General features: G+C 48.9%; 1 protein-coding gene across 1 annotated transcript in view; it reads right to left on the bottom strand.

Moving 5' to 3' along the window:
- The window catches only part of CUL5 (cullin 5), a 1,916,374-nt gene that overhangs the window by 1,427,794 nt on the left and 461,019 nt on the right, over positions 1 to 27,561 (bottom strand). The window lies entirely within an intron of this gene.

Genomic DNA, 27,561 nt, shown 5'->3' on the forward strand with positions numbered 1-27,561 from the left:
AATATGATGAAAAGGAAGTCAAGAGAAGACGCGAAAGACGCTTGTCAAGGGGAAGGGAATAAGATGGTCTGACTCTAGTGTCTGCACTGAGGGCATCGGAATCAGCCACACAGTCAGGCCGACGCAAAGAAATATTGTACGGTCAGAGGGGGGTGTCTCCACCACCCTGTGTAAGCCGACTGAGGACATTACCAGGTAGGCGGCGATGAGAAAATATCACTCCTGCAGTAGATAGGAAAACAATGAGAGAAGAGAGAGGACTATGCATTGCAATTTCCGTTGCTCGAGAAGGGAGGAGCGAGACCACAGTATATTCCATGGCCACACATGGATTGGGAAAACCTGAAATACAAACTTCCAATGCTGACTTTGTGAGCTGGAAAATGGATACACGAGTTAGAAAAAATTACGGGAGGCAACACGTTTGTCATAGGGGATATCAAGTGTCTTTTAATCGCCATACTTGGCGATAGAGCTGATGTGTAGACATGCGCAGGTTACTCTGCTGTGACTACAGTTAATACCGTGCATGATGGAGCACTGTTTAACAATTGCAGAGCCGCAGAATGGAAAGCATTACGATCATTTTATCTGGATACTTCTGACATGGGAGCTATAATGTCACTGAAAATGAAGTCAGAAGACCCTTTGGTTAACATTCAGAATTTCCAAGACGCGTGGGTACTTGAAACGCGGGAATCTTGGGGGAAATCTATACCCGTGTTCTACCATATATTATGCAAAGGGCTGCCAGATCAGGTACAGAAGCAGCTCAAGAAATTAGTAGGAATCGAGGCCAAACCGTGGTCTGAAATACAGTTGACTATAGCGCACTATTGCAGGCTGCTGCAAGAGAATGATCGCAAATCAAAAAAAGAAAGCTACACGAAAAGGTAAGGAGGCGAAATTAGTGCAAAATATGCCATTGAAGGGGCAATGATAACTAACACAGACGGATCAAACATACAGCAGGCCAATAATCAACAGCAGAGTAATCAGGGCAATAATGGGTTTTACCCCAGAGGGAGAGGCTTTCGAGGAAGAGGATGGCAGAGTAAACAGGGAGGTTTCCAAAACATGGAAGTCAGGACATGTCAAATGAGCAAATTATCAGACCACCGCCAATATGTTGGGTGTGTGGGATGACAGGGCACCTAGCACGCACATGCAGAAGTCAAGGCATGGTGCAAAACGACCAAAGAACCAGAGCAGGTGTGGTGAATCCACCTGCGTTGTTACAACAGGGAGGGAATGGAGTTGCGCAAAATCTCTCAGTGCAATCGCAAACGCCAGGAGCACAGCAAAGCTTGCAACCCCAGAATTTGATAAATTGTCCACAGGAACAGTCCCAACAGTCACTGATGCAAATGTCACAAACAACAAGTATAGGTCAGGCTGTGAATGATGGGATAAGAGTTAACAGTGGTGACGGTGGAAGACCATTCACGCAAAATGGGACAAGATTGTATATGGACTTGGACAGCTCACTGGAAAACCTGATGTGTTCTATTCTACCAGTGACACCTGACCCTCACAAGGAACCAAGGGTGGATGTCTTATAGGGGATAAAGCGTATTCCTTCTTAGTTGACACGGGTGCGACATGCTCGTGCATACGTGAAGGCAAGTTTTCCTTGTCTGACGATGCTATAAACACTCAGGGCTTCATAGGAGCAGCAAGTCATATTCCTTTTACAGACACACTTCCAGTCTCTATAGGAGAATGTGACATGAATGTGACATGAATGTGTCACTGTTATATTCAAGGCAAATCCCAGTAAACATATTGGGACGAGACTTAATTACAAAGTTAAACATGACAATCTTGTTCACAGAGAAGGGAATAGTATGCTTGACTCCAGGAATGCACTATTTGAACGTATGCGAGATTATTAGAGCATACGCAGGACATACAGCCATGAGAGCTATCCCATTGGAGCCAGAAATATTTGCATAAGGAGAACGGGTGCTGATGGCATGGCTACCAGGCCTTGCAGACAAAACCATGAGGACCCCAGATGAGTTTCTATTTAGGCCAAGAATACCTATGCACGAAGAGAAGGGACACGTATTTCCCTTGATGATGCACACAGCCATAACACGGTGAACAATGGCTTTGATCGATGGGTTTGATGATGAAGGCCGACAGTGGTGCACAGTGATCGCCATTGAAGAAAGGTACAGGCTGGCTGACTGACGTCACGGATGAATATCTGTTCGGAGAAACGAACAGACGCTGAGGAAATAACAGTTGAAGTGAATCTCACTTTTTGGGTGAAGATGATCAAAAGAGAAGTTCCCCAGAGAAAGATGTTGGCACAGAACCGTCCTGATTATTTTGAGGTCGATATGGTGCCTGTCTCAGTATGGACCACAGGCCCTATGACGTAGGCTTATTGAAAGGAGTAGGAGAAGTCAAAATTAAACTGAAGCCAGCAGCTATTTTACCAAAGGCACGACAGTATCTCATGTCTACGGAGGCAGATGAGGGAATTTGCAAGACAATTTCGTCTATGATGGAACAGGGCCATCTTAGTGACGTCAGACTCGCCATGCAATACCGCAGTCTATCCTGTCAAGAAATCAAAAGGAGGGTCTTGGAGGCTAATTCAATATCTATGCCCGATAAACGATATTGTAGAGGCCAAGTTCCCTTTGGTCCCGAACCCGGACACCATTCTATGTAATATACCTGTTGAGGCAAAATATTTCACGGTGATGGTATTGAAAAATGCGTTTTTCTCAATCCCATTGACGTCATTTACCTTCAGACAGAAGTGTCTGAGAAGCACAAGGTTACCCCAGGGGTACTGGGAGTTTCCCTCAATTATCACATTAGAGTGTTGTCTTGCAATATGCAGACGACCTCTTAATTTGCAGCGCCAAAGAGGAAAAGTGCAGACACGATTCTATTCAGCTATTAACTATACTGGCTGAGAAAGGATATAAAGTGGACAAAGAAAAGTTACAATATTGTCAGCAAGAAGTGTTGTATATAGGCCAGCTGATCTCACACTAGGGGAAAAGAGTTACCCCGGAAAGGGCTGAAAGTATACTGAACACAGCCAAGTCACACACGATAAAATAGATGCAGAGCTTTCTAGGTCTTTGCAATTATGTCAGAGCGTGGGTCTTTGACTACAGCTCATATACCAAGCCCTTGTTACAGGCACTAAAGGCGGCTAAGCTGACAAAAGAAAAAATCATCTGGTCCGAAACTATGGAGGAAGGGTTTACTGAACTCAAGAACGCCATTTGCACGGCACACGTTTAGGGATTCCCAACTATGCAGGGGAATTCTATCTGTTCTCACACACGACTGCAAGCGTCATGACGGCAGAACTCACACAGAGAACCACATTGCGGTACAAGCCCCTGGCATTCTACAGTGGGAATTTGGACCCAGTGATGAGAGGCCACTTCCCGTGCGAACAAAGTTCAGCTGCCGCAGCGTCGCAATAGACAAAGCAACAACCATTGTGATGGGATGCTCAATGACGTACATCGAGCACGCGCTATTTGCCATTCTAGAGAAGCCAAAGGGCACGTTGACATATCAGAGCTTCTGCTTATGAAGTGATCATATCGAATCCGTCTATTAAGATTGTTCAATGCAAGATAGTGAACCCAGCTATGTTTACAGCAGAGCCAGTCACTGAATGAGAGCCAATACATGACTGCGCAAACTATGAAGAATTTTATGAGATTTCCAGATTGAAAGAAAATGCATTGGCAGGAGGAGTAATTGTCTTTGTTGAGTGTTCCTCGAGAATCGATCAAAACGATGGGCAAAGATATACAGGCGCCGCTTTGATGAAGCACACGGCAAATGGAGTTTCAAGTGCTACTTAGTGCACGATTACCATCTCACTATTCAGCACAGGCTGCAGAGATATTGGCGTTGATGTTAGCGATTGAGAATCACTCAGACCAGGAATCGACGGTGAACAGTGATTCCGCCTATGTGACATCAACACTGCACGCAGGCCTAGCGAGCTGGAAGAGGAGGGGCTACCTCAGAGCGGATGGCACGCCAGTGCATCACGCAGCCTTATTGGACAGACTCATCAAGGCACTACATCTCCCCTTGGGCATAGCGGTCGTGAAATGCGCCGCCCAAACGAAGGGGACAGATTTGATCTCAAGGAAATCAAGCAACAGACACAGAGGCCAAGCGTATAGCGTCCAAAGGTGAACCCATAATAGACGTAGAAATAACTGATGTAAACGAAAAGATGATTGTTGCACGAAATGAACCAGAGAGCTATAATAACATGGGGCGAACCAAGTTAATGGAACTCCAAGGGGAGGCACCACAGGAAGAGAAGAATCTCTGGAAGCGGCGAGGGTGTTCTTTAAACCTCTCCAAAAGCTTATGGCGACAAGACAGCACTGGTAAACCAGTAATGCCTACAGCCCTGTTTAAATTAGCACTGGAGCAGTTACACTATCCAGCACACATGACGAGAGAATCTTGCAGCGATGCTTGCTGAAGACGAACAAGTTACTTTCTTACCTGGTAACGTTCTTTCGATGGGATGTTCTGACAACGTATTCCATATCTATGACAGGTAATCACCACAGCTATGCTGCTTCAGAAAGTTTTCGGTGTCTGCGTCCTGCGTCGATGATGTCGATACGCTGTCCTGGAGGGCCTCCGTCGAACTGACGTCACCGGATGTTTTAAGTAGGACGCACGACGACCGTAGCCTCAGTTGTAGTTTTTTCCCCAGAATGGGTGGCACCAATCTTCTGCCAGTATGACCACAGAAAGCCTTGCGGAAACGTAAGCTGCAATCGCATAAGAAATTTCGTAGCAGGGCAGGCTGGGAGGGAGCGATATGGAATACGTCGAAAGAACGTTACCAGGTAAGAAAGTAACTTGTTCTTCAAGGGGATTGGTTCCTCCGACGTATTCCATATCTATGACAGACTACCAAAGCAGTACCAACATATGGAGGAGGGAAAAGAACTTAGAAATTTAGAATGCCCAATTAAATTGCAGAATAAAGGACCACCTTGCCAAAGGCCAGATCCTGCCCATGGATAGAATCTAGGGAGTAGTGTCTTATAAAAGTATGGACCGAAGCCCATGTGGCTGCTTCACAAATGTTACGAATGAGAACACCCCTCTGCAGAGAAGTAGAGGCAGCCACACCGCTAGTAGAATGGGCTCTTAAGCCTACCGGAGGGTCTTTACCCGCCAAGCGGCAACATTCAGAAATTGACAAGATAATCCATCTAGACAAAGTCTGCTTAGTAACCACTTGTTCCAAAAGTCTTCCAGCGTATCCAATAAAGAGCTGATCGTCCACTCTGACCCGGGACATGCGTGAAATGTAGAAACTTAAAGCTCTCCTAGGATCCAACCTATGGAGCCTCTCCTCTTCCTTACCAGGATGCGGAGGAGGATAGAATGCCGGAAGAATGACCCGATTTAAATGAAATTCCGACAACTTTCGGAAGAAAGGAAGGACGAACCCTAAGGACAAACCTGTCCTTAAGAAACACCGTGAAGGGTGGCTTAACAGAAAGTGCCTGCAACTCACTCACTCGGCGAGTGGAAGTAACCGCAACTAAAAATACAGTTTTAAGGGTTAACAGTCTCAAAGGACAAGAATGTAAAGGCTCAAATGGAGCACCCATGAGGAATTTTAGAACCAGGTTCAAATCCCAACCGGGCACTTGAAAAAGTGACGGTAGAAACACATTAGTGAGCCCTTTCATAAACTGAGAAATGAAAGGAATTGTAAAATAAGAACACTCCTCAGACGAGCGCTTAAATATGGACAGCGCCGCCAGGTACCCTTTAATAGTACCCACTTTCCCACCCAGGAAAGTAAAAAGGACAGAACCACAGGAATATCACATGAAAAAGGATCCACATTCTGAACCCTGCACCAGTCTCAGATCTTTCTCCAACGGCAACGGTACAGGGACTTTGTTGCAGGCCGTCTGGCCGAAAGCAACACCTCCATCAGGTCTTCGGGAAGGTCCCAATCCTTATACCTCAACCTTTCAGAAGCCAAGCGTGAAGGTTGAGGGATCTCACCTCTGGATGGAGAACCTGACCCCCCCCTCCCGTGAGAGCAGATCGTCTCGGTAGGCAAGACAGCGTGGAGGGTAGATGGACAAGTCGAGAAGGTCCGGGTACCACATTCTCTGGGCCCATGCCGGAGCAATGAAGATCATCCGGGAACCGAACATCCATAACCTCTGCAGCACGTGCGGAATGACAGAGACTGGAGGAAACGCGTACAGCAGTGGGAAGGACCACTCCACGACAAACGCGTACCCTAAGGCTCATCTTGGAGGAAATTCCCGCGAGCAGAACCTTTCGCACTTCCGGTTGACACTGGTAGCGAAGAGATCCACTTGTGGGGTCCCCCAAAGGGCAAAGATCTCCAGGAGAATCTCCTGAGCCAGCTCCCACTCGTGAGAGATTGTGCTCTGCCTGCTTAGAGCGTCCGCCGTCTCGTTTTCGTCTCTGGCCAGATGAACTGCCGAAATCAAAATGTCCTGCTGGATAGACCAGAACCAGAGCTGCATCACCTCTCTGCACAGAGGAAGTGACCCTGCCCCCCCCCCATTTTGTTGAGGTAGCGCATGGCCACTGTGTTGTCCATCAGAATCAGGACATTCTTTCCTTGCACAGTCGGCAGAAAAGCCTTCAGGGCAAGCCTGGCGGCCCTCAGCTCCAACAGATTGATATGGAGTCTGGACTCCGACAGAGACCAACGACCGCTGACTGTCAACCCGTTGGCATGGAGCTCCCCATTCCATGACCGATGCGTCCGTCACGATCGTCACCTCCGGCCAGGGTAGCCAAAACAGAGCCCCCTTCATCAGATTGCCTTCGACGGCCCACCACAAAGGTCCTGGGCGACCGAGGGCGGCACCTGAACGGGATCCGACATCCTGCCGGAGGACTGTGACCACTGCATCTTGAGAGCCCACTGCAGAGATCTCATCCGCAGCCGTGCCTCTGGCACCAGAAGAATGCAGGATGCCATGAGGCCGAGCAACCTCAAGAACTCGAATGCCGGGAGACTCTGGGAAAGTTGAAACTTGTGCACCATCTGCAGAATGTGTTGAGCCCTCACCTGGGGAGGGAAACACTGCCCCAGGGATGTGTCGAGCACTGCTCCGATGTACTGGAGCTGCTGTGTTGGCGTCAAGTGGGACTTCTTTAAGTTGAGGGAGAAGCCCAGCCTGTGAAGGGAATGGCAGGTGATGAACAGATGATCCAGCACTTGCTCGGGAGAGCGCGCCCTGATCAACCAATCGTCCAGGTAGGGGTAGAAGTGAATTCCCCCTTTCCTGAGATACACTGCCACCACCACCATGAGCTTGGTGAAGACCCTCAGGGCACAGGTCAATCCGAACGGCAGGACCCGAAACTGAAAGTGCGAGTCTCCAACCGCGAACCTCAGGTACGACTTGTGCTTGGGATGAATTGGAACATGAAAATCAGTGTCCTTGAGGTCGAGAGACACCAACCAGTCCTGAAGTTGAAGGGCCTGGAGGACTTGAGAGTAACCTTCTTGAACTTTTCCTTCCTGAGGAGCTTGTTCAAACCACGCAAGTCCATGATGGGTCTCAATCCTCTGTCTTTCTTCGAAATAAAAAAAGAAGGAGAATACCATCCCTTGTTCCTCTCCGCTACAGGCACCAGTTCTATGGCGCCTTTCTCCAGCAGGCATTGCATTTCCTGCACAAGGAGCGGAGCCGGACTCTTCAAAGAGAGGTTCCCTGGTGGATTGTTGTGAGGCCTCTAAGACAGTAGCCGTGGGCTATGATCTCCAGAACCCACACATCTGAAGTAATGGCACGGCATTCTACAAGATGCTGCACCAGCCTTCCCCCAACCGGCGAACCATGGGACATGGTCTCATGACTGAGCTGAAGCAGCTGCGCCATTGCCTGAGAGTAAAGAGGCAACTGCCCGAGCGGCCTTGGCACCTCGAGTACCTTGTTTGCCACCTCTGGTACTCCTACGGTGGCCCCATTGACTTGCAGCTCCTCTCAATCTACCAAAGGATGAGTAATATTGAAAGGAACCTCCCCTCCATTGCTGTTCCCTAGGACGAAAAGGCGGAGGTTGGCGAACTGCAGCGCTCAACGATTTTGCTGTAGATTTGGAGGTCTGCAACCTCTCAAGGCTCTCGTCAGCCTTGCTGCCAAAAAGATGTTCACCATCAAAGGGCATGTTGAGAAGCCGGGCTTGTACATCAGGAGCAAACCCCGACTTCCGCAACCACGCAAATCTGCGCATTACGGTGCTCGCCGCCATGGACCAGCTGACGCAATCTGCCATGTCAAGGCACGACCAAACGGATTCACACATGGCATCCTTGCCATCCTGAACAAGAGCAAGAAAGCCATCCCATTCCTCCCCTTCGGGAATAGGTTCAGCCGCCAAAGAGAGACAAAAAATGAGTGAAACGTGCTAAGGCACACAGGGAGGTGGCTGCCTGTAAAGCCATACCCCCTGAAGAAACCACTTTCTTCGCCCAGCCATCAAAACGCTTGTCGTCCCTATCAGGAGGGATGGTAGGGTACGACGCCTGTTTTGCCAGGGCCGTAGCCGCCTGCACCACCAAACTCTTCGGAGTGGGGTGCGTAGTCAAGTAGCTGGAGTCGCTACTGGCTGGACGGTATTTCTTCGGCAAAGACTTGCTCACTGCCGGGAGACTCTCCGGAGCAGTCCAAGCCACGGCCACCCTTCTTTGCAAGGCCATATGGAATGGCAGTACCGGGTCAGTTGGAGGACCTTGGTCAAGGATATCCGTCAGGTCATCCTGTAGAAAATCCACTGGGGGCGCAGACCACCCCAAGTATTCCGTCACACTTGACATAAGGCGCCGGTACAAGTACTCGGCGTGCGTGCCAGGCTCAGGCCTACCGAACTCAACCTCCGGAGAGGTGTCCAGACCATTGGCGTTGTGCAAAGACTGCTGCAGGTCTTCCAGCTGGCTATGACCAGACATGAGTTCATCAGGAACCTCATCAGGAACCATGCCTTCATCAGACCCTTCATCCACCTCAGAGGCTGGAACAAATCCCTGGATGAGGGCACAGAAAACGGCTCAAATCCCTGGATGAGGGCACAGAAAAAGGCTCAAATACAGGCGTTACTGACTTCTGCAGGGCCTTTCCCAGAGTATCCACCGGTCTCCTGGGCACCTCCGATAAAGCCCCCACAAAAGGAGTCAAGGGAGTCGATGTCGACCGTGGCGCCGAAGGCATCGACACAGGCCTCGAGGGCGGAGCCCCGAGCGTGTCCTTCGACAGCCGGGGCGCCGATGACTGCCTCGGAGACGGAGCCTCGAGAGAGTCCTTCGATGGCCTCAGCGCCGAAGGCGTCGATGTCTTCTTCGAAGACCTCACAGGCTCTGACGGTCTCAAGATTGTCGAGGACCGGGACCTGGAGCGGGCATGGCTAGAGCGATCCACCTTGTCCGACCGGGACCTCGAAGGTGCCCAGTGATTGCGACAACTGCTTGAGCCTGAAGGCGTGCGAACAGCGTCTCTAGCACGTTCTCTGCAGCGTCTTTTGACGGCGCGGACAGAACAGAGACCTGCGACTGAAAAATCGCCATCACCTCCTTACGAAATGAATCCCATTCCGCAGGAGTGGAATGCGTGTTGGGACAAGCAACCCGCCGACAGGCAGCGTCCTCGGACGAGGACGGGGAAGGCGACCGGTGACGGCGATTCCGTGAGTGTCTCGAAGAGGCAGAGGAATGGTGGGACCCACTCCGGGACCGAGACCCCCTGGACTTACGCCGACGATGCTGAGAGTCGCCCCTCGAATCGTCAGTCGAAAGCCCAGTGGATTTCGACTTCCGGGGCTTGGCCACCTTACCGACAGAAAGCTTCTTCTTATGCTCCTGCAAGGCCTTCGATGTTAACGACTGGCAATCGTCACAATCGTCCGTGGTGTGGTCCTCACTGAGGCACCAGAGGCAGGCGTCATGCAGGTCCGTCAGAGACATCTAGGAACCGCAGTCCCGAAACTTCTTGAAACCCGGTCGCGGGGTAGAAGACGACATCATGTAAATCTTCACAAACTAACAGGTTCGAAGAACCGAAAGAATAGGACTCAGAAGAACCGAGGCACGATGAGATCTAGGAAGCGAACACGTTTGTGGAAAAAACAGAACTGAGGCTACGGGCGTCATGCGTCCTACTTATAACATCCGGTGACGTCGGCTCAACGGAGGCCCTCGAGGACAGCGTATCGACGTCATCAACGCAGGAAATTTTCCGAAGCAGCACAGCTGTGGTGATTACCTGTCAAAGATATGGAATACATCGGAGGACCCAATCCCCTCGAATCACATGTTTTGCATAGGCTGCCATCTAGTAGTTGGCTCAAAGTAATACATATTTTTCGAATTCGAAAAACAAGGCGCCAACAGGAGCTTTCCTATCACACTATCCCTATGCCACGTGTAGAGGGACCTATGATCCTTCATGCGTTGACATACTCAGATTGGTTTTCTGACATTTTGTCTGTGTATGCTGTGAATGCACTTGAGAATGGGGTTGATCTTTTGAAATATCCTGTTGCTTCCTTGCGGGGAGGCAGGGCAGGCGCATGTGATTCCAAGCAGACATAAGCATCTGGAAGACCATTACTTTTGAGTAATATTTGTCTTCTGCAGCTTGTGAATCATGCTTTGCATAGATTAGGAGGTCGTACCTGAAGCAGGTGGTGGGTAACTCGGAAAAAGGTGTTAAAGTACTGCCTGTCCTACCTGTGAGTCTAGTCTCGCCTATTGGTCAACAGTAGTGTTGTGTGAAGGCATGAATTGAACTCCAGGGTGCTATTTTGCAAATCTCGTGAAGTAGAACATTTTCTATAAATCTAAGGGCAGCGGCTCCTGTGCTGCGTGTGGAATGAGCCCTGGGTTTGAAACATGTCTTCTTTGCAAGTGAGTAGCTTAGTTGAATACACTTGACAATCCATCTAGAGAGTGAGTGGCCTTGGTAACAGGGTGCCCCTCCCTACCAGTAGCAGAGGCACAAAGAATTGGCTTATTTTATGCAATTCTTGTGTTGTTAGAAAATCACTTTCCTCGGCACATCTTGTGTGTGTAGTGCTCTTTCCTCTCTATTTTGAGGGTTAAATAAGAAGGGGGGGGGATGGGGAGTACTACTGATTTAACATGAAATTTTGATGAATTTCAGGGGGAAAAGTGGGTGCATACGAAGCAGTACGTTGTGTTTGTGTATGGACACAAAAGGCTCAGATACTGATAATGCCTGTAGTTCACTAACTCTCCTTATAGTAGTAACCGCTATAAGAAAAGCCATCTTGCAAAAGAAGTTGGTAGGATGTAGAATAAGCTGCTAGGTGTACATTGAGTGAGTTGTATGCTAGGGTTGAGTCTAGTAGGTAAAGCAGATATATTAACAATGTGTGTGGGTGCACGTTGAATTGGATTTATGTTCTTCTGTTTACACTATATTACAAAACATTCCCACTTGTTGTAAAAACTATTTATTGTATTTGGTTTTCGTGCATTTTACAGAATCTCCATAAATCTTGGAGGTAATGTACATGGATTTGTTTTGGTAAAAAATCCATGCAATCATTTTTTTCTGTAAAATCACAATACCCATCGAAAAAACAGATTAAAAAATATAGGACAATGCATTACTTACCGTAAAAGCATTTCTGATGGTTGTATCTGCTTAGATTCACATGCTGTGCATAGGTCCGACATCCAGTGGTCACTGCGGAGTATTGCATTTTGTTTTTCGTAGTCGAAAAGGGACGTCGACAAGGCATGTCTGAAACACTATCCCTATAGTGACGTGCGTTGTACCCACAATCCCTCACGCGTCGAGGTCCCTCTGTTTGTATTTTTCTGCCCTGAGGGAGCCTTCTAGACGTGAGTGAGTACAGAAAAGAGAGAGAGATATAAAGGAAGTCTATGTTCCTTCCATCCGAGCGGGGAGGAAGGGTGGGGGCATGTGAATCTAAGCAGATACAACCATCAGAAATGCTTTTACGGTAAGTAATGCATTGTCTTCTGATGTTTGTTAATCTGCTTAGAATCACATGCTGTGCATAGACTAGCGAGCAGCACCCGGAGTTGGAGGTGAGTTGTGAGAAGGAACAGTAGAGAAAAGGTGTCGTAATACTGCCTGTCCCACCTGGGAGTCAGATCTAGAGTGTGCATCTAGACAGTAGTGTTTTGTAAAGGTGTGCACAGAACTCCAGGTAGCCGCTTTGCAGATGGACTCAAGGGGAACATTTGCAATGAATGCTATGGATGCCCCCGTGCCTCGAGTAGAGTGTGCTCTTGGCCTAAAGGGCAGTTCTCTCTTAGCAAGAGTATAGCAGAGAGTGATGCATTGAACAATCCATCTAGAAATAGTGGACTTTGAAATCGCATCTCCTTCTCTTCCTGCTGCCACCGAGACGAAGAACTGATTAGTCTTCCTCAGTGGTCTGGTTCTTTCCATGTAGAACATGACCGCTCTGCGTACATCTAGTGTGTGCAGAGTCCTTTCTCCAAAATTGGAAGGATTTTGAAAGAACGTTGGTAGTTCTATAGATTGGTTTACGTGGAATTTAGAAATAAATTTCGGGGCAAACCTAGGGTGAGTGCGTAGAACCACCTTATCTCTGTGAACTGTAACAAAGGGGTCTAGAATAGAAAGAGCCTGAAGTTCACTTACTCTCCTGATGGAGGTGATAGCTATTAAAAAAGCAGTCTTAAGAGTGAGGTGTTTAAGAGATGCTTTGTGCATGGGTTCGAATAGAGAGCCCATGAGTCTGGTAAGTACCACATTAAGGTCCCATCCGGGAGCTGGGTCAGCTATCGGGGGGTGTATTCTCTTTACTCCCTCCATGAAGGCTTTTATAACAGGGATCCTCCACCACGACACCTTGAGTTGGGAAGTGGTGTATGCAGAAAGTGCCGCTAGGTGGACTTTAATGGAGTTAAACACTAGACCTGAATCCAAAAGGTGGGTCAGGTATAGGACAACATGTGTGGGAGAGCAGTCAATAGGGTTGATGCTTTTACTCCTGCACCAGATGACAAATCTTTTCCACTTGCTGGAATAGCAGTGGTGAGTGTTAGGTTTTCTGGCTTCCCTGAGGATGTCCATGCATTTTTGCGGGAGCTGTAGATGTCCGAACTCTATGATTTCAGGAGCCAAGCTGCTAAATTCATGTTCTGGGGGCATGGATGCAGAGTCCTGCCCTTGTCCCGAGACAGCATGTTGTACGGGCAGGGGAGTCTCACTGGGGGAGATAGAGACATCTCCATCAAGTGAGCGAACCATGGTTGACGGGCCCACATTGGGGCCACTAGTATCATGGTTACTTGTTCCTGGTGCATCTTGTGCACCACCCTGTTGAGAAGGGGAGTCGGGGGAAAAGCGTAAACAAATTTCCCTGACCATTGCATCGACAGACCGTTCCCCTTGGATTGGTTCTGGGGGTACCTGGAGGCGTAACTTAGGCATTGTGAGTTTTCCAGGGTTGCGAACAGGTCTATTTCTGGGAATCCCCATTGTGTGAAGACGTCGAAGACAATGTCTTCGTGCAGGCGCCATTCGTACTCTTCGGGCAGGGGGAAATCTCTGCTGAGTCTGTCTGCCAGCAGATTGAGTTCCCCGGGTACATGTAGTGATAGTAGGAACATGTCCTGTTTGAGAGCCCACTTCCATATATTCTGGGCCAGCTTGGACAGGCCTGGAGAGTGGGTGCCCCCCTGCTTGTTGATGTAGTACATGGCTGTGGTGCTGTCTGTAAGGACCATTACTGTTTTGCCTTGTAGGTGTTCCTGGAAGGCTCTTAGTGCCTTGAACACAGCTAGTAGCTCCAGTAGATTTATGTGTTTGGATGCTACGTTCGGAGTCCACACTCCGTGAGCAGTCTGATGGGATAGGTGCGCCCCCCATCCTGTGAGGGATGTGTCTGTGGTTAGAGTGGCTTCCGCCGCGGGTGTGGCAAAGGGTTTCCCTTTTTCCATGGTTTCCTTTGTCCACCACCGTAGCGAGAGAACCAAGGCTTGCGAGACCACTACTAGATCCTCCCATAGTCCGCTGGCCTGACACCACTGGCTGTTGAGCCACTCTTGCATTGGGCGCATGCGCAGGCGCGCGTGAGGTACCAAATAAATACACAACGCCATCATTCCTAGCAAGCGCATTGCTTTGCTTACCGTCACCTCTCGACCGGTCACATATTGAGGGATCTGAAACAGCATGTTTTGGACCCTCTCTTTGGAGGGGAAGACGAGGCCGTCCTTTGTTTGAATTAGAGCCCCTAGGAATTGCTTGATTTGACTGGGGTCTAAACTGGACTTCTTTTCGTTGATGGAGAAGCCCAACTGGAACAAAAGGTCTACCGTCTTTTGGGTATTGGAGAAGCATGTTTCGTAAGAATCCCCTGTTATGAGCCAGTCGTCGAGGTAAGGGTAAACTGGGATGGACAACCTGCGCAGGTGGGCCGCTGCCACTGCCAGCACCTTCGTGAATACCCTTGGTGCAGATGCTATGCCGAAGGGTAGCACTTTGAACTGGTAGTGTTTGCCCTCTATCATGAACCTGAGGTATTTTCTGTGCGCTGGCAATATTAAAATATGAAAGTATGCATCTTTCATGTCCAATGTTGTCATGTAATATCCCTGAGAAAGCAGTGGGATCACTTCCTGTAAGGTTACCATACGAAACTTTTGGGGTTTGATAAACTTGTTCGCTGGGCGCAGATCTAATACAGGGCGCATGGTTAGATCCTTTTTGGGTACAAGGAAGTACACTGAATAAATACCTTCCGTTACCTGAGATAGAGGCACGACCTCTATGGCTCCTTTTTCCAGCAGTAGTTGTACTTCTTGGAGAAGGATGGCAAGATGTTCCGGTGTCATGCGACGTCCCCTCGGGGGTCTGTAGGATGGGGAACTGTTGAATTCGATACAGTATCCGTGGGCTACGGTGGAAAGTACCCAACGGTCTGACGTGATCTCCTCCCATTCAGGAAGAAAGGATGTTATCCGGCCCCCGACCGGTGTTGCATGGGAGGGGACGCAAATCTTCGCGTCACTTGGAGTTGTTGGGGGCTTGGGAGCCTCTGGGGGTGGATCCCCGTCCTCTCCCTTTACCCCGGCGTTGGCCTCTTTGGCTGTACTGCCCACTATTGGTCTGGTAATTGGTGGCAGGGTATTGTTGATGCTGACTTTGTTGTTGTTGTTGGCGTTGGCCACGAAAAAAGCGTTTGTTGCCATAGCCGCGTCTGGTAGTGGGCTTAGAGATTTGGTCAAGAGTCTTGAAAGTATCGAACTCTTTTTTAGCCATCTCTAGAGCTTCATCCACCGCTTTCCCGAAGAGGTTAGAGTCTTCTACAGGTTTATTTATTAAAGACGCCTGTGTCTCCGGTTTAAACCCTGAGTTGCGCAGCCATACATGGCGTTTTAGGAGTATTCCCTGCACCAGGGAACATCCCGCTGTTTCTGCAGGGTCCAGAGGGTTTTTTACAATGCTCTGGTTCACCTGGGTTCCTTCGCCAATAGTTGAAAGTAGGCGTGTACGTAAAGGCTCCGGTGCTTCCTCGGCGTCCTTGCGCAGTTTGGCCCACTGCGCGTCTGTATAGCTAGCAAGCAAAGAATTGTTGTTCGCAATTCTTGCTGAGAAGGCAGCCGAGGAAGTTACTCTTTTTGCAAGGGCATATAGCCTTTTGCCCTCCTTGTCAGGGGGTGCCTCACTGGTGGAAAGTGGTACCCCTGCCCTCTTTCTAGTATTAGATACTACTAGGGAATCCGGAATGGAATGTCCCCTAATGTAGAGCGGGTCTGAGGGAGAAGGAGTGAAAAGTTTTTCAATTCTCGGATTGACCCCTCTGATTAATGCGGGAGTGGCCAGCGAAGGGATGATTCTTCTCTTCACTGAAGCTAGGAGGGGAATGGTCTGGCTGACCGGGGGTTTCTCTTTAATAACTCTTTCCACAAAGTCTAATTCTGGAGAGAGCTCCCCAGTGTCCAGTTCGAAATGTGCTGCTGCTCTGCGCAACAGTGCATTGAAAGTGGGCTGATCGTCAATTGGAGACGTGTTCCTAACCGGTGAATTGTCAGGAGGATTTAGGTTTAGGACATCAGTGTCGGAATATACTGATGGGGATTGCCAGGGGTGCGAAGGTCCTTCTCCGAAGTCTTCTTCTATAATGTCTGGCCTGTCTTCCAGACATTCCTCCTGGTTCTGTCTTTCTTCATCGTCCATGAAATCATCCTCCTCCTCCAAGTAATGTTCCTCCCCAGTGAGGTCGTATACATTATGGAAGTCTGAGGCTGTGTCCACCTGGGGATCGACTAGCCTCGGATTTTTGGCCCTGGGGTCCTCCTGAAGCCCTTCTCTAGTCCTCTTGGGAGTTTGAGAGGTCTGGGTATTCATAAACCTTTCCATCCTCTCCATACAGAGGTGGAGTCTTTCCATGGTTTCATGGGGTACCCCAGAACGGTCTGGCAGGGGAAAAATAGAGTCATCTAGTTGAAAACGGCTCGACCTCTCCCAAAGCGTCGAGGAAAGTGTCACGTCGCCCTCCGAAAAGCCTTCAGGTGTGCTGGGTGACACCCCGACTGAAGGGGATAGTCCCTGCCTTTCTTCGGGCTTTTTCGGCGTGTCTTTTGACTTCTGCGTAGCGCTCGACATGTCCTTCGGCGTACGCTTATGGGCGTCGGCTACAGCGATCCTCGCCAAGCTCTCGGCGACTCGTTTGTCAGCGGAGGCCTGCGTTTTCAACGCTACGGGTGTCGATCGCTCTACGGCGGCATGCGCCTTTTGTTGATGCGCGCCGGCCGATGGTTTGGGGGCGGCGCCCTTATTTGCCGAATGCCCAGTCGCTGGTCGCGGCTGCGGTTGCGAGAGGGGCTTCGAACCCGAACGGTCCGAGGAGGCCGCCGGTGGAACCTGCGTCTCCTTTGGCGCCGAAGCTCTCTCCGTCTTAGACGAAGAAGAGCCGTGGGTTGTGTGCTTAAGTGTGTTTTTGTGTGCGTCAATGTCGCCGGGGTGTTCATCCCCATAAGCAGGGCGTGAGCCGAGCCCGTCGGGGCCGGGTACAGACGACGAAGCGCGCGAGCGCTCCTTAGAGGGGTTTTCGACTTCTGTAGCGGAGGTCGTGTTATCGCGTTCCTCGTCACTGTCGGTGGTAGCAGCGGTGGGTGAACCTTCGGCCTTCGACATCGCGTAGGCCGCCCACCTTTTAACCCTACGGTCTTTTAGAGTTTTAGGCTTAAGAAGCCGACAAGCCGCGCAACCTTCCTCCTTGTGATCGAGGGGCAAGCAGCGGTTACACCGTGAATGCTTGTCCTTCCAAGTAAATTTGCCTTTGCAAAGCGGGCAAAATCTAAAGGGTGTCCTCTCCATAGCCGAGGTAATAAATCGTGATAACCACCCCAAGGGAAAGGGAAAGGCATTCTCAGAAAAGAACCAGAGATGTCCCACAACCCCACTCTCCCTACTGTATATGGCCTGCGAGGCCAGGCCACGTGTTCGGCAACGCCGAAGGATCTCCTCCGCTCGACCCTCCGTCGAAGATCTTGCTCGGCGGAGAACAGCTTCACAACTGCGTCGAGGGGAGTATATGTTTAATATTAATGAGAAAACGACCAAAGGTCGAGGAGATGAAATTTGCAATGTCTCTCGAGGAGCTCCGCGTAAAGGCGACCAGTAGCTGGGCGGAAAAAAACAATCTGAGGGACCTCGACGCGTGAGGGATTGTGGGTACAATGCACGTCACTATAGGGATAGTGTTTCAGACACGCCTTGTTGACGTCCCTTTTCGACTACGAAAAAAAAAATGCAATACTCCGCAGTGAGCACTGGGTGTCGGACCTATGCACAACATGTGATTCTAAGCAGATTAACAAACATCAGAAATATATATATATATGGGGTTAGGGGTTAAAACAGGTGGGGTTAAAAACATAGGAAAGAGGGGGTTTGGGAGGGTGACTGCCCCCCAAATAATAAAAAGAAAAACTTGCTTTCGGTAAAATCACAGTGAACCCTGTACAAGGCCAAACTAGGACTTCAGGAGCCATGCTGCCAAGTTCAATGTCAGTGGGAAAGGATCTGTCAATGTGCCTTATTTTTGCGTAATGTGACAAACCTAGCGAGCTCGTCACTACTTCCCCGGAGGAAAGCTCCCCACATGTGGCATGGGAAAGACAGATGCTACTTGACTCTGACCCTGTGGGTGGCTATCTGTGGGAGGACTACATGGGGAGGACAACCGTGGGGGGCGGGAGTTTGGGTTGAAGTGAGTCAGCTGGGTCAGAACAGGTCTTTACCTGCACTTCTGGGTAACACCCATTTACTTATCCCCCATTCTTTTATGGCATATTGTGGTGTGGCTAAAGAACCTCCACTATTTACTTAACACTGACCTTATGTACTCTTCTCCCCTTTTATAACACAGACGAGGAAGATGGATGGAATGACGAAGCCAATACTGCATTCTAGTCTTTGGAAGATGTTAACAGGTGCTGGGACATTCAAATATCTGAACAAGAATAGACATTCCGCCCTCCTGACGCTGTTTGGAAAATAGGAGGAAAGCGAGCTGCAGACAAGAGCGAAGAAGCTGGCGCGGATGACGTCTAAAGAAGTCAGGCGGAAGAGTGTTCACTGAGCTGTCATCCCCAGCAGCAGGAGCTGCCAAGCGAAGGAGACGGTCAGGTGGGAATCGAGAAGCCGGCGAGAGGCGCTCCCAGGCAGCAGACGGACATCGGTGGAAACAGTGAAACGCAAGGAACGCTGAAGCTGCCAGAGAAGACCAGTAAGCCCAGAGAAGGAGATTGGGATATGGGGGCACTTCAGGGCAGCTGCTGTGTGCCGTTATTAAACAGCAAACCCTGCACAGGGGAGCTGGGACATTTAACAGAGTTGGAGAAGGATTGGTGGTTCGACATACGAAAGATATAAATTACCTGGATACAGAAGCAAGTGAATCCTTATGAAGAGTGTGAACCTGGGATTTGCACTCGAATATTGAGGGGACTCAAAAAGTCCTAGCAGGAGAGTATGGGGCCCGCACCAAACTTGTGAAACAAAACCTTGGCAGGAGAGTAAACAAGGGACTAGAGAAACAGGGCAGAGACCCCCCCAGAAAGTGCTGCGAAAACAGAGGAAGAAACCCCCACCCCTTTTGAATTGGGGACCAAAAGGGAAGAACCATACCCCTTTCTGAAAAAGGCATCTGGGGTCCAAAGAACGAACTGTAAAATGTTGTGTAAACAGAGAAAACTCAAGAGAAGAGCCATCCCTTTTGGGATTGTGAATATGAGAAGTGACGCGCTGAATAACCAGAAAGACTCTAGGGGAAGTGAAGGCAATTCTCTAGTGGAACATTATTCATTTATTTTTTCTGCACCTTTGAGACTTTATATTTGGAACTTTGTTAGGAGGCTGCAGGTATTCAGCCAAGAGACATTGCCCATTTAACGTTAAATTGAGTTTAGTGTGCGAGGGTCAGGTTAGGATTTTGGACACAGGATAGAAAACTAGTTTTGCTTTAGACATCCTGACACAGACGTTCCTTAGTTTTGTTGAGGCAGGGAAACCCCCGGAGTCGGAGATAGGTAGATTTCTCCAACCCCTCATTTGATAATAAAAGACTTTGATAAACACTGAAAATGCCACAGTGTCCGAGTCTTACTCTGGATTCCTCACAGTAAGCAGGCTTTAGAAGTTGAGTGTACCAAGTTTGTTTGGCGCACAGTGGTGCAATTACTATACTATTACGGTTGTACACTCGTATAGGAGTTGGGGGGAGCGGGAGCCTAAGCAAATATCTCTGACCAGTTCAAGCATATGGCACTCCCCAGTGACCCCCTGTTGTGGGTACCTGGATGCATAGTTTTGGCATTTCTTTCTTTTGTGCTGTTGCAAACAGATCCACTGTGGACACTCCCCACACTCCGAAAGTGTGAGTGCATTAACTTCCCATTTGTGGTTTTGTTGGACAACCCTGCTTAAGACTGTGCCAGGTGATTTGTCACCACCCGACAGGCTGTGCATGTATATAAATTCCATTTTTGATGCACCACTGCCATATTTCCCCTGCTAGATTCAACAATGTTTAGAATGCGTTCCTCCTTGTTTGTTTATGTATGGAATAGCTGTGGTGTTGTACCCTCTTGCAGAGCAACTTTGGTTTGGAAAGATATGTGCCAGCTTCACTGCTAGGAGGTCTATGAAATTTATGTGATGTGCAGTTTGGCTTTGTGACTAAGTGCCTTGTGCAGCGAGCTCCTGACAACGGGACCACCAACCAAGCACTGAAGCATCATAAGTGTTGTCTGAATTGCTAGGAGCTTGAAGGGCCTGCTTTTGAAGAGGTTTTCATTTGTCCACCGTTGCAGAGCATTTACTACCTCTTGACAACACTTGGGACCATTGTCCAGACAGATATGACAATGCATTACTTACCGTAAAAGCATTTCTGATGGTTGTATCTGCTTAGATTCACATGCTGTGCATAGGTCCGACATCCAGTGGTCACTGCGGAGTATTGCATTTTGGTTTTCGTAGTCGAAAAAGGGGACGTCGACAAGGCATGTCTGTAACACTATCCCTATAGTGACATGCGTTGTACCCACAATCCCTCACGCGTCGAGGTCCCTCTGTTTGTATTTTTCTGCCCTGAGGGAGCCTTCTAGACATGAGTGAGTACAGAAAAGAGAGAAATATAGAAAAGGATGTCTATGTTCCTTCCATCCGAGCGGGGAGGAAGGGTGGGCGCATGTGAATCTAAGAAGATACAACCATCAGAAATGCTTTTACGGTAAGTAATGCATTGTCTTCTGATGTTTGTTAATCTGCTTAGAATCACATGCTGTGCATAGACTAGCGAGCAGTACCCGGAGTTGGCGGTGGGTTATGAGAAGGAACAGTAGAGAAAAGATGTCTTAATACTGCCTGTCCCACCTGGGAGTCAGATCTAGAGTGTGCATCTAGACAGTAGTGTTTTGTAAAGGTGTGCACAGAACTCCAGGTAGCCGCTTTGCAGATGGACTCAAGGGGAACATTTGCAATGAACGCTATGGAAGCCCCAGTGCCTCGAGTGGAATGTGCTCTTGGCTTGAAGGGTAGTTCTCTCTTAGCAAGAGTGTAACAGAGAGTGATGCATTGAACAATCCATCTAGATATAGTGGACTTTGAAACTGCATCTCCTTCTCTTCCTGCTGCCACAGAGACAAAGAACTGATTAGTCTTTCTCAGTGGTCTGGTTCTTTCCATGTAGAACATGACAGCTCTGCGTACATCTAGTGTATGCAGACTTTTTTCTCCCAAGCTGGAAGGGTTTTGAAAGAACGTTGGTAGTTCTATTGACTGGTTTACATGAAATTTCGAGATGAATTTTGGTGCAAACCTTGGGTGTGTGCGTAGAACCACCTTATCCTTGTGAACTGTTACGAAGGGGTCTAGTACAGAAAGAGCCTGTAGTTCACTTACTCTCCTAATGGAGGTGATAGCTATTAGGAAAGCAGTCTTAAGAGTGAGGTCTTTAAGAGTTGCCTTGTGCATGGGTTCGAAAGGAGGGCCCATGAGTCTAGAAAGTACCACATTTAAGTCCCATCCGGGAGCTGGGTTAGCTATCGGAGGGTGTATTCTCTTTACCCCCTCCATGAAGGCCTTGATAACTGGTATCTTCCACCACGACACTAAGTTGGGAAGTGGTGTATGCAGAAAGTGCCGCTAGGTGGACTTTAATGGAATTGAACAATAGACCTGAATCCAGTAAATGGGTCAAGTACAGAACAATGTTAGTGGGAGAGCAGTCCACCGGGTTGATGCTCTTACCTCTACACCAGATGACAAATCTTTTCCACTTGCTAAAATAGCAGTGGCGAGTATTAGGTTTTCTGGCTTCCCTGAGGATGTCCATACATCTCTGCGGGAGTTGTAAATGTCCAAATTCTATGATCTCAGGAGCCAGGCTGCTAAGTTCATGGTCTGAGAGCATGGATGCAGTGTCCTGCCCTTGTCCTGTGACAGCATGTTGTACGGGCAGGGAAGTTTCACTGGGGGAGATAGGGACATCTCCATCAAGTGAGCGAACCATGGCTGCCGGGCCCACATTGGGGCCACTAGTATCATGGTAACCTGCTCCTGGTGCATCTTGTGCACCACTTTGTTGAGAAGGGGAGTCGGGGGGGAAAGGCGTAAACAAATTTCCCTGACCATTGAATCGACAGACCGTTCCCCTTGGACTGGTTCTGGGGGTACCTGGAGGCATAACTTTGGCATTGTGAGTTCTCCAGAGTTGCGAACAGGTCTATTTCCGGGAATCCCCATTGCGTGAAGACGTCTAAGACGATGTCTTCGTGCAATTGCCATTCGTACTCTTCGGGCAGGGGGAAGTCTCTGCTGAGTTTGTCTGCTAGCAGATTGAGTTCCCCTGGTACATGTTGTGATAGTAGGAACATGTTGTGTTTGAGAGCCCACTTCCATATATTCTGGGACAGCTTGGACAGTCCTGGAGAGTGAGTGCCCCCTTGCTTGTTGAGGTAGTACATGGCTGTGGTGCTGTCTGTGAGGACCATCACTGTCTTTCCTTGTAGGTGTTCCTGAAAGGCTTTCAGTGCTTTGAACACCGCTAGTAGTTCCAGCAGGTTTATATGCTTGGATGCTAAGCTCGGAGTCCACGCTCCGTGAGCAGCCTGATGGGATAGGTGAGCCCCCCCATCCTGTGAGGGATGCGTCTGTGGTTAGAGTGGCCTCCACTGCGGGTGTGGCAAAAGTTTTCCCTAATAACAGGTTTTCTTTTGTCCACCACCGTAGCGAGAGAACCAAGGCCTGCAAGACCACCACTAGATCGTCCCATTGGCCGCTGGCCTGACAGCACTGGCTGTAGAGCCACTCTTGCATTGGGCGCATGCGCAGGCGCGCGTGAGGTACCAAATAAATACATGACGCCATCATCCCTAGCAAGCGCATTGCTTTGCGTACCGTCACCTCTCGACCTGCCACATAATGGGGGATCTGAAACAGCATGTTTTGGACCCTCTCGTTGGAGGGGAAGACGAGGCCGTCCTTTGTTCGAATTAGAGCCCCTAGGAATTGTTTGATTTGGCTGGGGTCTAAGCTGGACTTCTTTTCGTTGATGGAGAAGCCCAGTTGGGACAAAAGGTCTACGGTCTTTTGGGTATTGGAGAAGCATGTTTCGTAGGAATCCCGTTATGAGCCAGTCGTCGAGGTAAGGGTATACCGGGATGGATAACCTGCGCAGGTGGGCCGCTGCTACTGCCAGTACCTTCGTGAATACCCTTGGTGCAGATGCTATCCCGAAGGGTAGTACTCTGAACTGGTAGTGTTTGTTCTCTATCTTGAACCTGAGGTATTTTCTGTACACTGGCAACATTAAAATATGAAAGTATGCATCTTTCATGTCTAGTGTTGTCATGTAATCCCCTTGTGATAACAGTGGGATTACTTCCTGCAAGGTCACCATACGAAACCTTTGGGTTTTGACAAACTTGTTCGCTGGGCGCAGATCTAATACAGGGCGCATGGTTAAGTCCTTTTTGGGTACAAGGAAGTACACTGAATAAATACCTTCTGTTACCTGAGATAGGGGGACAGCCTCTATAGCTTCTTTTATCAGTAGCTCTTCTACTTCTTGAAGAAGAATGGTGAGGTGTTCCGGTGTCATGCGTCGGTTCCGTGGGGGTCTGTACTTCGGGGAACCGTTGAATTCGATGCAGTATCCGTGGGCTATGGTGGATAATACCCAGCGGTCTGACGATATTCCCTCCCATGCTGATAGGCACGATGTTAGCCGGCCCCCGACCGGTGATGCATGGGAGGGGACCCGAATCTTCGGGTCATTTGTTGGTATTGGGCGTGGAACCTTTGGGGCTGGAGCCACGACCTCTTCCTTTGCCACGGCGTTGGCCTCTTTGACTAAACTGGGTGTTGTTACCCTGGTTAGAGGGCCAGTTGGTAGCAGAGTAAAATTGCTGTTGGTTTTGCTGCTGGAGTTGGCCACGAAAGGAGTGTCTATTGCCATAGCCGCGTCTGTTAGGGGACCTAGAAATTTGGTCAAGAGTCTTGATGGTATCAAAATCTTTCTTCGCATGTTCTAGGGCCTCATCAACTGCTTTCCCAAACAGATGTGTTTGTTCTATGGGCTTATTTATCAGGGAAGCCTGGGTTTCCGGCTTAAATCCCGAATTGCGCAGCCAGACATGGCGTTTGAGAAGTATTCCCTGAACCAGGGAACGGCCAGCCGTCTCTGCGGCATCTAAGGAGTTCTTTACGATGCCCTGGTTTACAAGAGTTCCCTCTGAGATTATAGCTAACAGGCGTGAACGCAGGGGTTCTGGTGCGTCCTCTGCTTCGCTGCGCAGCTTGCTCCACTGTGCATCTGCGTAGCTAGCTAGTAGGGAATTGTTATTTGCAATCCTAGTTGAGAAGGCGGCGGAGGTCTTGATTCTCTTCCCAAGTGCATAGAGCTTCTTGCCCTCTTTGTCAGGTGGTGCCTCACTAGTGGATAGTGGTACCCCCGCTCTTTTTCTTGTATTAGTAACTACGAGGGAGTCCGGAATAGAATGTCCTCTGATGTACAAAGGGTCAGAGGACGAAGGGCTGAAGAGCTTTTCTATCCGAGGGTTGACCCCTCTGACTAAGGCAGGATTGGAAAGGGAAGGAGTTATTCTTCTCTTTATAGAAGCCAGGAGTGGAATAGACGACTAACGGGGGCTTTTTCTTTAATAACTTTCTCTACAAAGTCTATGTCAGGAAGAGTTTCCCCTGTGTCTATTTCAAAATGCACTGCGGCCTTGCGCAATAGTGCATTAAGTGAAGGTTGGTCATCTATGGGAGAGGTGTTTCCAATAGGTGAATCCTTGGGAGGAGAAGGGTGAAAGAAATCAGGGTCTGAGTGCACTGATGGGGATTGCCAAGGCTGCACTGATGGGGATTGCCAGGGCTGCGAGGTAGCTGTATCTTCTTCAAAAGCTCCTGCACTAGTGTAAGGATCTTCTTCAAACCCCTCTTCCTCATGTTCTTCCTCTCCACCTAAACACTCCTCCTCTTCCTGGAGGTATTGCTCCTCTTCAGTGAGGTCATATACGTCTGTAGAAGGGGGAAACAGCCTAGGAATCTTGACCCTAGGGTCATCCTGGGGCCATTCTCTTGGTCTTTTGGGTGTGGGTGGGTTTTGGCTTCCCAAAAACCTTTCCATTTTCTGCATACAAGAATGGAGTCTTTCAAGGGTCTCATGAGGGACCCCTGAATAGTCTAGAGGGGGGAAATCAGTGTGTTCACCTTCAAAACGCTTAGAACGCTCCCACAACGTCGAAGAAAGGATTCCGTCGCCCTCTGAAAAGCCCTATGGTAGTTCAGAAGTGCCCTTAGATGAAGGGGGCAGTTCCTGGCTACTCTTGTGCTTTTTCGGCGTTTCTATAGCTTTTTGTGCGGTATTCGACGTTTGTTTCGTCATCCGCTTACGTTTGTCTTCGGAAACAATTCTCGCCAGGCTCTCGACAACGAGCTTGTCAGTAGAGGGCTCTGGTGTCGACGTTGCCTGCGTTACGCGTTGTTCCTCGACGGCCGCTCTATGGAGCGTTACGTCGGATGATTTTGAGGTAGCGCCCGTGTTTGATGAAAGCCCAATCCCTGGTCGCAGCTGCATTTGCGGGTGGGGCTTGAGACCCTTAAGGTCTGAGGTAGACGCCGGAGTGCCCTGCGTCCCCTTCGGCGCTGATGGATCCTTCGTCTTCGACGAAGAAGAGCCGTGGGTTGTGTGCTTAGGCCTATGGGGTCTATGTGCGTCCTTGTCGCCGGGGTGTTCATCCCCATAAGCAGGGCGTGAGCCGAGCCCGTCAGGGCCGGGGACGGGGGGCTCCTTCTGGGGGTTAATGACTTCCGTAACGGACGTCGAGTTATCACACTCCTCGTCACTTTCTGTAACAGCGGCGGCGGGTGAGGAAACTGACTTCGACATAGCGTAGTCCGCCCACCTCTTAACTTTTCGTTCTTTAAGAGTTCTTGGTTTCAAGAGCTTACAGGCCGCGCAGCTGTCCTCCTTATGATCGAGGGGCAAGCAACGATTACAGAGCTTGCGTTTGTCCTTCCAAGTGTATTTGCCCCTACAGCGTGGGCAAAACTTAAAAGGTGTCCTCTCCATAGCTGAGGCAATAATAACTGGTGATAACAACCCCAAGGGAAAGATAGGGGAGAAGAAAAGACATTCTCAAAGAGAAGATAAAAGTTCGAACCCCCACTCTCGCTACTGTATGTTGGCCGGCGAGGCCAGGCCACGTGTTCGGCAGCGCCGAAGGATCTCCTCTGTCTCTTCCCCTCCGTCGAAAACTTGCTCGGCGGAGAAACAGCTTCACAGCTAACGTCGAGGGGAGGGATCTTTAACAATATAATAAGTATAATTAAGGACCGAGGTCCGTAGTAAGTATTTGCAATGTCTCTCTAGGAGCTCCGCGTAAGGCGACCAGAAGCTGGGCGGAAAATCATACTATGAAGTTACATGATGCCATCATACCCAGCACTTTCATGACCTTTCTGACTTATCTGGATGCCTTTCTGGAAACAAGGAATTAGATGCAAGAAGGCTTGCCCTCTTTCTGTGGATGTGTGTGCAATTGTTTGTTTTGAATCTATCATTGATCCCAGGAATTGTTTCTTCTGTTAAGGAACAAGACTTGACTGTGTCTCGTTTATGGTGAAACCTAGTTTGAAAAGTAGGTTCATGTTTTTTGTGTGTTGTCCAGACATTCTGCCTACGACACCCAGGTTATGAGCCAGTCGTCCAGACAAAAGGTAGACAGGTACATTATCCCGGCTTAAGTGAGCCGCTACTACTGCAAGCACTATTGTGAATACACAAGGTGTGTATGCTATTCCAAAAAGTTGTACCGTGAATTGGTAGGAGACCTTCCCCATATTGAATCTTAAGTATTTTCTGTGAACAAGGTACATTGAAATATGACAGTATGCCTCTTTCATGTCTAGTGTGGTAATTCCCTTTTCTTGAAGGATGGTTACACTGTAGCAGTGAATTATTCCACAATCTCTGGAACTACATTATTTATAAAAACTTTGGTACACAGTGCTAAGTAGCATTAATTTCCATACACATTTATTCTGTCTGTCGGGACGCATTGGCGTCTTTGTGATCTCACGAGGATGTCATTGCGTCTGCCTGCAAATATGACGCTGTTGCAAAATTTGCACCAACACAAACGCTACATATGCTCACACACTGGTTGCCAGAAGATGGCACAGATTGTGAGTGGGTAAGCTTAGATAAAGGGACTTAATTTCGAAATGGCACAATCATTACGTCAGAAGTGACGCTTAATATGAATAGTCCTACATTATATTTTTACTTTTTTCACCTTTTGTAGGTTGGCTATTTTAATCCTTTTTTTTCTCCCAAAAAGGGGGGCCTAAATCCGCCATCTTCCCTTTCCAGGCAGGCTGAATTTTGTTTCCTCCACTACAGTAGACCGTTACAAACACAGGTATCTGTTTTTATGAAAAATTAAACTGGAGTGAAGGGGTGTGTTTTACATTTGAT

This window comes from Ambystoma mexicanum, chromosome 7q, assembly GCF_040938575.1.
Source record: "Ambystoma mexicanum isolate Mex_15411 chromosome 7q, UKY_AmexF1_1, whole genome shotgun sequence".
In the NCBI taxonomy this organism is placed as follows: domain Eukaryota; kingdom Metazoa; phylum Chordata; class Amphibia; order Caudata; family Ambystomatidae; genus Ambystoma; species Ambystoma mexicanum.